This window comes from Bos grunniens, chromosome 15 (genome assembly GCF_055505025.1).
Source record: "Bos grunniens cultivar Pamir isolate PY7600 chromosome 15, Bosgru_T2T1.0, whole genome shotgun sequence".
Lineage (NCBI taxonomy): Eukaryota > Metazoa > Chordata > Mammalia > Artiodactyla > Bovidae > Bos > Bos grunniens.
The window spans coordinates 48,292,302-48,305,096 of record NC_141179.1 but is presented as its reverse complement, the minus strand read 5'-3'; the positions used below and the strand labels follow the sequence as shown (position 1 = coordinate 48,305,096).

Below are 12,795 nucleotides of genomic sequence, written 5' to 3'. Positions count from 1 at the left end.
TTAATAATAAACATTAAAGATGTTGCTTGAGAAAATGGGTCATGGGATAAACACCTGGGTCATTTATAACACGCTGTCCTTGAAATATCTTTTACTGATTATGTCTTAACCCCGTACATGCTCTGCTGGCCATATACTCTAAGCTCTTTGTTCCTGCTTCTATAAAAAGGCTCGATTGCAGAAATAAATTTGTCAGTCCTTGCAAAAGACTGTCCGAGTGTCATTCTTTCAGATTCATCGTTTCCAAGTCCCGGGGAGAAAATCCCCACAAGTGGCGCCACGAACAGGGACTTGAAAGGAAGGCTGAACAAAGCAACGAGCCCCTGCAGAAGGGGGCAAGCAGGATGGGACAACATAACAGTAAAATTCCTTTCATTTCTATAATGCATCATTTTTTTGAAACAAAACGGTGTTAATGTTTCAAGAGATCAGTTGAATGACTGCTATCATATTTTACTGGAACAATTCATGGTTCCCAGCAGAGGGGACACTCAATCTAGACATATAGAAAAGGGTTAAAAGTAATGTTTTGCAAGCATATCGGTAAGGGTTACATGGTCACTCATAGGGGCTATCATAGAACAAATTGAAGGGCATAACGTTGATTTGTAAGTAAAGACTATTCAGTCTTTACATGAATATGAGCTTAAGGAACAAGATATGCAAGGTGCTTTGAAATATAAGAATGTTATGCTCAATCAGACACAATCCTTAGAAAAACAACTTAGAGACATATATATATATACAGGATGTGTCAAAACTGAAGCCACTTAGAACGGAGGTCATTTCATTCAACGGACAGCCCAAATCTGAGGTTTTTCCTTCTGCTCTGCCTGTAACAGCAGTTGCTAACTTTGCTTATACTAATCATTTCACTCCTTGGGAAATGCCTGCTTGCGCTTTCGCTTTCCCAATACAGTTTAATCAACCTGCCCAAGGCCAAAATACTTGGGCTAATCTAGATTTTGGCATGTTGTCTAACTTTAAGAAAGCATGTACTCTGTATGGACCTACTTCTCCTTACTGTGTAGGATTTCTCAGAGGATGGGCTGACCATTGGATGCCATATGATTTTTTTCAAGTAGCAAAGATGATTTTAAATCCTCAACAATTACTGCAGTGGCAAATGTAGGTTAGTGATGAGGCCCAACAACTGATAATTGACCAGCAATCTCATGATAACCCCGCCAATTTAACTTATGATGTACTTACTGGAACAGGGACCATGGCCGATGTAATGGCGCAATTAGCTAATATTACCCCTGAGATGTGGCATTTCATTAAAGAAACTGCCTGCAGGGCTTTGGCAAAGGTTGATAGCGCTAACTTTGATGGTTCATTTGTTAAGATTATTCAAGGACATGAGGAGGAATATTCTCAGTTTATAGGAAAATTAAAGGATACAATTGAAAAATCTATTAAGGATGTGACTTTACAAAATCTTATTTTAAAACAACTTGCTTTTGAAAACGCTAATGAGGAATGTCCATCCATGCTCAGACCAATTCGAGAAACTGGCTCTCTTATGGAATATTTGAAAGCATGTAAAGATATCAGATCTATGTCCCATAGAGCAAAATTGGCGGCATTAGAAACCTTTAATGTACAGAAAGCTGCTAATGCCAAAGGTTTTAACTGTGGGAAGCCCGGCCATATGAAAAAACAATGCCACATGCCAACATAGGCCAGAAAAAATAATACTACTTTTAATAAGAAGAGACCCCCAGGAATCTGTCCAAGATGTAAAAAGGGGTTCCATTGGCTGAATGAATGTCATTCTAAATTTGATAAGGATGGAAACACCTTGAACCCCGGTGCACAACAAGAACAACAGGGAAACTAACAAAGGGGCCATCCTCTAGCCCCATTACAAAAGGAGGACCCAGCGTTATGATGCTACAAGCAGCCACATCTAAGAGTGCTTGCATTGATATATTTAGTCTTTATGACAGGGAACTAATAGAATTATACAACCCCCACAAAATTCCCACTGGATATTATGGCCCGATTCCATCCAGGACAGTGGGACTGATTTTGGGACGTAGTAGCTACACAATGAGAGGTTTAGTGGTATTGACCGGTGTTGTGGATGAAGATTATGAAGGGGAAATACATATTATGGTAAATGTTGTGAAAATTGGAAATATATACTTACAAAAAGGGGAACATTTTGCACAATTATTACTTTAGCCATATGTCAAACCAATGAAGGCATCTGATATAGTTTGGCAGGGAGGCTTTAGCAGTACCAACCTTACTGCTGCACTATCCACCTTATTAAAGGAACATCAGAAACCCATGCTCACTTTACACATATGGGAAAAAAAAATTTCACAGGCATGCTAGATACCGGAGCTAACATTTCAATCATTAGAGCTGCAGAATGGCCCCTTGATTGGGATAAGGTTATGGCTCCTTCTAGACTACTAGGAGTAAATAAAACTGATGGCACACAAACTTTTGTCAGTGCATCCTATTTACAAGTGTATGGCCCTGATCAAATTGTAGCTTATATTAAACCATATATTACTAATATCCCTATCAATTTATGGGGATGGGATTTTCTTGAACAAACGAAAGCCACAATTTCTTTGAATGAACCTTTTTAATGGGGGCCATTGAGTTAACACCGCTGCCTCTCAATTGGGAATCTGATACCCCAATATGGACACCTCAATGGCCCCTAACTAAAGAAAAATTGGCAGCTCTTACGCAATTAGTAAATGAACAATTACAAAAAGCTTATATAGAACCTTCATTTTCCCCATAGAACTCCCCTGTTTTTGTAATAAAAAAGAAATCAGGAAAATGGCAAATTTTGATAGATTTAAGAAATATTAATAATACCATGTTACCTATGGGGCCCTTACAACCTGGATTGCCCTCCCCTTTTATGGTACCAAAAGGATGATCTATAGTTATTATTGACTTACAAGACTGCTTTTTTACTATACCTCTGCACCCTAAAGATAGAAAATGTTTTGCCTTTTCAGTTCCTTCTATAAATCACATGGCTCCTGTTAAAAGATTTCAATGGAAGATGCTACCTCAGGGAATGATGAACTCTCCTATCATTTGCCAATATCTCATATCTGTTTTATTACAACCTATTAGAGATAAGTTTCCTACTGCATTTATAATTCATTACGTGGATGATATACTTCTCTCTATGGAATCTGAACTCTGCAACAGTTATATAATGAAGTTACTACTGCTCTTCAAAATCAGGGCCTGCTTGTAGCACCAGATAAAATTCAATTGAAAGCACCCTTTAATTATTTAGGACATATTATGGAAGAATCTAAAATCAAACCTCAAAAAAACTCAAATTTCTATGCAGTCTCTATGCACGCTGAATGATTTTCAAAAATTGCTAGGAGATATTAATTGGCTACAGCCATCTGTTGGCATCCCCACCTAAGTCTTACAAAATCTATTTAAAATTTTAGAGGGATCCCTTAACCCTAATAGCCCTAGGCAACTAACAAAAGAGGCCAGAGAAGAGCTAGCCTTAATGGAGAAACACATTCAACAATCTTTTTCAACTCGGCTAGATCATGATCAACTGGTTTCTTTATATATATTCCCCACTGAACATTCGCCCACAGCAATTATAGCTCAGCATAGCCCAATAGAATGGGTATATTTACACACTAAACAGTCTAAAAAAATTATATCATATATTGAGAAAATAGGGCCATTAACTATGTCAGGAAGAAGCCATATACAAACTTTGACTGGATTTGATCCATATGCAATACACGTCCCCTTGACAAAAAAGGAATTGCAAATTGCCTTACAATATAAGCTGACCATGCAAATGGCATTAAATGATTTTCAAAATGTTATCTCATTTCATTTGCCGAAAGGAAAATTATGGGACTTTCTACAATGTACTAAATTCATTATAACTAATATCACTGCATCCCAGCCTATTTCCAATGCACCCACCTATTTCATTGATGGCAACAAGAAAGGCATAACAGGGATTGTCGGCCCTGATATCAAAGAGAAATTACCCACTACCTATTCTTCAGTACAAAGAGTTGAATTGTATGCTTTATATGCTCTTTTGTTGCTTCAACCATTATCCTTCAACATATATACTGATTCCAAATACCTTGCTTCCCTTTTTCCCGATTTTGTTACCACCTTTTTATACAACCTAGATGAAGAATTATATACTCTCTTTTCACAGACTCAAGCTTTAATTCTCTCATGTACGGAACCTTTCTTTATTGCTTATATACGTGCTCATTAGGGTTTACCTGGCCCTCCAGTTGCAGGAAATGATGCTGTTGACAGTCTCATAGCTCCCATTTTTACATCTGCCAGTGACAAACATGCTAATCTTCATACCAGTGCTAACAGATTGCACCCTAAATATCATATTCCTCTCACGGAAGCACGGCATATTATTAAAACCTGTGATGTCTGCGCCCCTCTGCATTTACGGACTATGATTTCAGGAGTTAATCCCTGGGGGCAACAGCCTAATTCCCTTTGGCAATCTGACTTCACTCACTGCTCCTTAGGAAAGTTTTCTTTGCTTTTTGTCTCAGTTGATACATTTTCAGGCTTTATCTGGGCAGTACCTATCTCTTCAGAGTCCAGCAAACACGCCATTTCTGCACTCTTACTCACCTTCCCCGTTATGGGGATTCCTTCAGTCTTGAAAACAGACAATGGACCTGCATTCACCTTGCATTCATTTCATTCATTTTTTAAAAATTTTATTTTATTTTTACACTTTACATAACTGTATTAGTTTTGCAAAGTATCAAAATGAATCCACCACAGGTATACATGTGTTCCCCATCCTGAACCCTCCTCCCTCCTCCCTCCCCATACCATCCCTCTGGGTCATCCCAGTACACTAGCCCCAAGCATCCAGTATCGTGCATTGAACCTGGACTGGCATCTCGTTTCATACATGTTATTTTACATGTTTCAATGCCATTCTCCCAAATCTTCCAACCCTCTCCCTCTCCCACAGAGTCCATAAGACTGTTCTACACATCAGTGTCTCTTTTGCTGTCTCGTACACAGGGTTATTGTTACCATCTTTCTAAATTCCATATATATGCATTAGTATACTGTATTGGTGTTTTTCCTTCTGGCTTACTTCACTCTGTATAATAGGTTCCAGTTTCATCCATCTCATTAGAACTGATTGAAATGTATTCTTTTTAATGGCTGAGTAATACTCCATTGTGTATATGTACCATAGCTTTCTTATCCATTCATCTGCTGATGGACATCTAGGTTGTTTCCATGTCCTGGCTATTATAAACAGTGCTGCGATGAACATTGGGGTACACGTGTCTCTTTCCCTTCTGGTTTCCTCAGTGTATATGCCCAGCAGTGGGATTGCTGGCCTACCTGACTTCAAGCTCTACTACAAAGCCACAGTTATCAAGACAGTATGGTACTGGCACAAAGACAGAAATATAGATCAATGGAACAAAATAGAAAGCCCAGAGATAAATCCACGCACATATGGACACCTTATCTTTGACAAAGGAGGCAAGAATATACAATGGATTAAAGACAATCTCTTTAACAAGTGGTGCTGGGAAATCTGGTCAACAAAAGAATGAAACTAGAACACTTTCTAACACCATACACAAAAATAAACTCAAAATGGATTAAAGATCTCAACATAAGACCAGAAACTATAAAACTCCTAGAGGAGAACATAGGCAAAACACTCTCCGACATACATCACAGCAGGATCCTCTATGACGCACCTCCCAGAATATTAGAAATAAAAGCAAAAATAAAGAAATGGGACCTAATTAACCTTAAAACTTCTGCACAACAAAGGAAACTATAAGCAAGGTGAAAAGACAGCCTTCAGAATGGGAGAAAATAATAGCAAATGAAGCAACTGACAAACAACTAATCTCAAAAATATACAAGCAACTCCTACAGCTCAACTCCAGAAAAATAAATGACCCAATCAAAAAATGGGCCAAAGAACTAAATAGACATTTCTCCAAAGAAGACATACAGATGGCTAACAAACACATGAAAAGATGCTCAACATCACTCATTATCAGAGAAATGCAAATCAAAACCACTATGAGGTACTATTTCACACCAGTCAGAATGGCTGTGATCCAAAAGTCTACAAATAATAAATGCTGGAGAGGGTGTGGAGGAAAGGGAACCCTCTTACACTGTTGGTGGGAATGCAAACTAGTACAGGCACTATGGAGAACAGTGTGGAGATTCCTTAAAAAACTAGAAATAGAACTGCCTTATGATCCATTTCCTTCATTTTTATCAGAATGGGACATAACGCACATTACAGGAATACCCTATAATCCTCAGGGTCAAGCCATTATTGAAAGAGCCCACCGCACCCTAAAAACTCATTTATTAAAACAGAAAGGGGAAATTTGGAATAGGAGATACAATTCTTATTCTATGAACCCTCAATTATTATTATCTTTAACTCTTTATTCCCTAAATTTTTTAAACCTAACAAAAAATAATTCTGACACTCATGCAGATAGACATTTTGCAGAAGACAAAAACAGCAAATTAGAAATCAATACACCAATATTATATAAGCAATTTTATCAGTGGCTGCCAGGAATCTTACGACTCCTAGGCAAGGCTTATGGTCTTGTCATTGCAGATGGAGAGGAAATCTGGGTTCCCCTTCACCATGTCCGTTACCAAGAAGGACACCAAGACCGGACTCCCTCGGCAAGTAACAAAGCTGATGTAAAGCATCTCATCAATGACCTTGGAGGAACCAGTGAGGAAATGCCATCATCTGAATCCTTACCCGACATGGGCTCAAGTGAAAAACATGACTCGTCAGGCTGAGCAAACACTGAAGAACACTGGAACTCCTATGACTCCAGATAAGCTGTTTCCGGCAATGTTAGCTGTTCTTTCCTGTTCCTCTGGGGTAAGTGCAGAATATGTTTATTGGGCATATATACCTAATCCACCTTTGTTATCCATAGTGGATTGGGTTGACAAGGTCCCTGTGGTATTCACCAATGATAGTCTGCACTTCCCTGCCCCATGGTCAATGCAGAGGCCAATTCATGAAGAAGATGAAGGTAAAAATATAATTGTTTCAGTTGGATTCAAGACACTACCTATATGCTTTGGAGCTCACTCTTTGTCCATGACTATATTCCCACAATGGTGGGCTTACTCTGTACACAATGTTTCTGCCTACAGTATAGGAATGTTTGCAACTGCATCCTTCCTCTTAAATGGTTCTGAAAGACATTATCCTGGATAAATAGCTAACTATATTGACTCACTTTTCCAGCCTGCAGAACTAATATGTGATTCTGTATCTTGGAGAAAGAAACGATCAAATCAACCACTATATTGGTCTGACTGTCAGGGACAGTTCAGGAAAGTTTCTATCAAGCAACAAAATCAATCCATATTCAAATGCATGGATTGGGGGCCCCATGGATTATTTGTGAATTGCTCTGAGGAGCAAGAAAAAAATCATAGCTGTTCCTGGTATCATAGACTCAACACGTGGGAATTCCAGAAGACCAATATTGGCTTTTTGGACTGACAAGGATGTATTGTTAAACTGGTATTATGGAGGGTTGTCTCCACCTCGGCCCAGAATTATAGTCCCTCTTATAGGACTTGAACAGTGGCATATTTGGAAGATTCCTGCTGCACTGGAACGCTTTGCCAATTTACATGGGACTGCAAAGGCTTTAAAACCCCAAAACTATACGTTTTTGTATAATAGTACAGGTTATATCCAATCCTGTGTGCACCTCCTGTATATGTTTATTGTAGGTAACTTTGATATAGATCTTTCTGCTAAAATTGTTAACTGTACAGCTTGTGCTTTATATACATGTTTAAACCATACTATTTCTTACCACAACGCCAACGTCACTATAGTCAAGTAGAGGTCTAAACTGTGGCTTCCTGTCAATTTAACAGAACCATGGACTGACTCTGTATTCCTTTCAGTTCTGCTCAGAAATGGTCTGAAAAGGTCGAAGCGCATAATAGGATGGATCATTGCTGGCATTCTTAGTCTAATACCCATTGTTACAATAGGAACTCTGTCTGCTATGGCATTACACAATTCTATACAAAATCATGATTTTATCACTGCATGGCACAAAGACTCTCATGATCTTTGGACTCGACAAGCCCAAATACATCAGCAATTACAAACACGAATTAATGAGTTACAAACTGTGGTTATCCACTTAGGAGATCAAGTGCAGCAACTGACTTTCCAAACACATATATGTTATCACTGGAATTTTATGTCTTTTTGTCTGACTAACATGCCTTATAATAGCACTGAGTTTCCTTGGGATAAAGTTAAAGCACATTTACAGGATCTCACAGACAACTCAAGTTTAGACATCAATCTGTTGAAACAACAGATTGCTAATTTTTAAGTTGAGGTACCTAAAGAATTGTACAGCACTCAATTTTATGATACTTTAACTAAAACCCTATCGTCCCTAGACCCTAGAACTTGGTTTTCAGGAAGCAACATTTTTATATATGTATTAATCACCCTACTTTTTCTGTCATTGATTATAAGATACAGATGTCTCTACTCAAGACTCCGTGCCTCTCACAACAGAGCCCAACTAGCAGCTGCCGTGCTTAAACTAAAAACAAAAGGAGGACGTGTTAGGAAGCACAGCACAAAATAGCCATGTAGGAGAAGGTCCTTGAGAAAATGGTGGAGGGCCAGAAGTCCCCCGGCTTTGCGTGCTGCTGGCTGAAAAACATCTCCTGCCTTTAGCTATGCTCGGCGCCAAGATTTAATAATAAACATTAAAGATGTTGCTTGAGAAAATGGGTCATGGGACAAATACCTGGGTCATTTAGGATGCGCTGTCCTTGAAATATCTTTTACTGATTATGTCTTAACCCTGTACACGCTCTGCTAGCCATATACTCTAAGCTCTTTGTTCCTGCTTCTATAAAAAGGCTCGACTGCAGAAATAAATTTGTCAGTCCTTGCAAGAGACTCTCTGAGTGTCATTCTTTCAGGTCCGTCGTTTCCAAGTCCCGGGGAGAAAATCCCCACAACTAAAAATGACAAGGAGTCAAATATTGGCCAAGAGGGAGAGAGTAACTCGTTTGTGTGCAGATTCAGTTATGAGCCTTGGAACCTGTGGCCTAATAGGCATGAGGCCAGCATAGTGCAGAAGTTCAGGGAGGTCAAGAGGAGCCTGGAGGAGCAAGACAGAAATCTCTGCACCATGGAGAAAACCCCTACTCTTCTGTGAGGAAGATGGGAAGCTCATTTGCTGGCTTTGCGAGTGGTCCCAGGAGTACCGTGGTCACCACACGTTCCTCATGGAGGACATTGCCCAACAGTACCAGGAAAGAGACCAGAATGGAGGAAAGAAAGGCCAGAAAATGATACTTAAGGGGAAATCTCTACTTGGCATTGGACTTTAACTACCTGGTCACCATGAACCTAAGACCTGTGATTCTTTCTTTCCTATGTTGTTGTTGTTCAGTCACAAAGCCATGTCCCACTCTGCAACCCCAAGAACAACAAGCATGCCAAGCTCATCTGTCCTCTATCGTCTCTCAGAGTTTGACTGTTTATGGAATTCTCATGGAGTGGTTTGCCTTTCCCTCCTCTAGTGGACCAGTTTTGTCAGAACTCTTCACTATGACCCATCCATCTAGGGTGGCCCTGCACTGCATGGCTCATAGATTCATTGAGTTATGCACCCCTTTCACCATGACAAGGCTATGATCCCTGAAGGGGATATGCTTCACCATGAATTTCTCTCTTCTTTCTCTTTCATTCTAATATCTGAAAAACATTTCTGTGCACTCACCCACTTACAGAGTAATAGCCCTACGTACAGACTCTTAGTCAGAAGTAGACATTCATGCATCTTGTATTAATAGGTGGAGAACTGTGCCCAGGAGAAGTTCTCATTACCCCATTGAACAGGAGGGTAACTAGGACACTGGGAAGATTGAGGTATACTTTTCCCCCACTCTAGAATCAGGTTTCTTCTAGAACAAAAAGAACCAGTCTTCTTTCTGGTGAGAGAAGATGGTGATTTCTATCTCTTGAGTTGTAAAGAATATATTCTCCACCTCAGTATTTTTCCAAAATCAGATTCCAATTACTGTTCTCAGTTTATGTAAAGTTTATTTATCTATTTATTTTTTGGAAATCAGCTTGATTCCTCCACCATTTATCCTCTACAGTCTTGCTTAGAAGACCCTTTCTTGACTCTGATCTGATTCTTTTCTCACAGAAAATGCTCCAATCATATTTGAAGAGGTTGAAGAGGGAGAAGCAGAAAGCTGCGAAGATGGGATCTTACTTCAAAAAAGAGATATCTACCTGCAAGGCAGGAGGAGACACTTACTGAGGAAATTAGATAGATATCTTGGCAGGACCTTGGGTTGATCACAAGGAGCTGCCTTCTTTGTTCCCTGACAGTTAAGTCTTTTGACTAGGCCTTTTCTTCATCCTTTCCTGATAAGAATGGTGGCTGAAAAGTGAACATGTCACAAATGGCCACAGATATTTGGAGGGAGATATTCTTATAGAGAGACTCTCTGGTGAGGATGACAAGCAAATTTCATATTCCATTCTTGTCGTGTGTTTTAACCTTTGACTCTCAGAAGACATCTGGCAATGGCTCATGGCTTTATCCTCGGGGTTCAACTTTTTGGCATAGGGTGGTGGAAGGGGATCAGGAGTAATACAGAGAGGCATGAACATCCTGGACAGATGTGTGAAGCCTGCCCACACCCAGGGGTCTCATTTGGCTCTGAGTTGTCCTCAACAATTTGGAGCAGATTTTGGGGCCATATTTTTGAAGTCAAGTAGAAAAAATGGACAAAGTCAGTTTCACCATGAATTGCTCTCCTCCTCTTTCTCTCTCATTTCTGAAGAATCAAGTATAACATGAGACAAAATGTCCAGGCAGAGTTTAAAAAACAGAGTGATCCTGGACAGTGAGGAGCTGAAGGGACTGCAAAAGTTGGGAAATGAAGAGGAAGTTGGTCTACAGAACATGGCAAATTCTGAGAATGGGATGGTCCAGTAGAGTCAATTGGTGAGATCTCATCTCAGATCTGGAGCATCATTTGCAGGGATCAGCAATGGAGATGCTGCAGGTAAGACTTGGAAAGAAGTCTGAGGATCCAAGGTATGAAAAAAAAATGAAGACTAAGTTTCCATCTTTTCTGTGTTGCTATATTCTTTGTGGTATTGTCAGTAAGGTTGTTTTGGGCCTCCAGTACCCCTTCTTTGCATCTATTTCAGAGGTTTTAAGAATAAGTGAATGCATGAATTGAATGCAAGAATAATGAGGGAAATTTTCATTTTTTTAACGTACCAATTTCCCTGTAAATATGTTTGGCGGTTTTCTAAAGGCCCCTGTTATCTGTGATCTAGTGTTAAGTATTTATTGGATGCTTCTTCATGATGCAGCTTAGTCATAGACAAACAAACACACCTCAGATTCCAAGAATCTTTTTTTCTCCACTCAATGTGTTGAGATTTTCTCCCTCTTTCTCTATTTCTGAAGAAAGCTTTTGAAGGGTTGCTATTTATTTTCTAAATATTCATTGGAATTAACCATTGAAGAATCTCACTCTGGATATTTTTTATTGAAAGGGTTTAAAATATCTTGCTTGTGTTAGGATCATTTAGATTTTTTTTTACAGTCTTTGAGTCAGTTATTGTATGTCTTGTAGAAAGTTGTCTATTCTAAGTTGCCTGATTTGTAAGCATACAGTTGGTTACAACAGTCCTCTATTATCCCTTTAATTTTTATTATAATCACAATATCGTTTATTCCTGATTTTGGTGATTTGCATTTTCACTTTTTTTTCTCTTTAGCTATGCTTTGTTAATTTATTGATCTTTTAAAAAAACATTGTTTCAGTTATTTTGTTTTTAAGCTTTCTTTATTTTGTTTATTTTTAAACTTTCTTATTCATTTATTTCTGCTGTTACATTTATTTTTTTCTTTGTGTGTGTTTGTGTGTGTGTTGGGATGTGTTGGGGTGCGTTGGGGTGTGGGTGGGTGGGTGTGCTGGTTTAATTTACTCTTCCTTTCTGTTTATTGAACTGGAAACTTATCACTGATTTGGGACCATCTCTTCTGATATAGGGTTTAATGACATAAGTATATTTAACATTTCACACATTTTGATTGTTTAGTTTTAATTTTCATTCAGCTCAACATACACTCAAATTTCCTTCACACTTTTCTTTTTCTTTAAATTTTGTTTGTTTGTTAAAACTTGGACATTTTAAAATGTGTTGTTAATGAGAGAATACTTGGTGATTTCTGAGTTTAACATCTGTTGTGGATTTCAATTTTAATTCTGACATAATTAGAGAACAACTTGTGCATGGGTGCTTGCTCATTCGGGACTCTTTGCGATCCTAAAGATTATAGTCCACCAGGCTCTTCTGTCCGTGGGATTTCCCAGGCAAGCACACTGGAGTGGGTGGCCGTTTCCTTCTCCAGGGGTCTTCCTGACCCAGAGATTGAACCTGAGTCTGCTGCATCTCCTGCATTGCAGACGAATTCTTTACCACTGAGCCACTGAGGAAGCCCATTAGAGAACATATATTTTTATTATTTCAAGCTTATAAGTTTATTGACACTTGTTTGTGGCCTAAGGTACTGTATATCCAGAGAAAAAATTATTATGAATTTGAAAATATTGTATGTTTCTCGTTCATTGAGTAAAATTATCTTTATATGTCGATTGGGTCAATTTGGTTGATAGTATTGTACATGTCTTCAATATATTTGATAA

At 38.8% G+C, this 12,795-nt stretch overlaps 1 pseudogene; it reads left to right on the top strand.

Annotated features, from left to right (window-relative positions):
* The first annotated feature begins 6,751 nt into the window (after positions 1–6,751).
* LOC147357949 (endogenous retrovirus group K member 25 Env polyprotein-like) lies at positions 6,752–8,638 on the top strand (annotated as a pseudogene).
* The last annotated feature ends 4,157 nt before the right edge of the window (positions 8,639–12,795 follow it).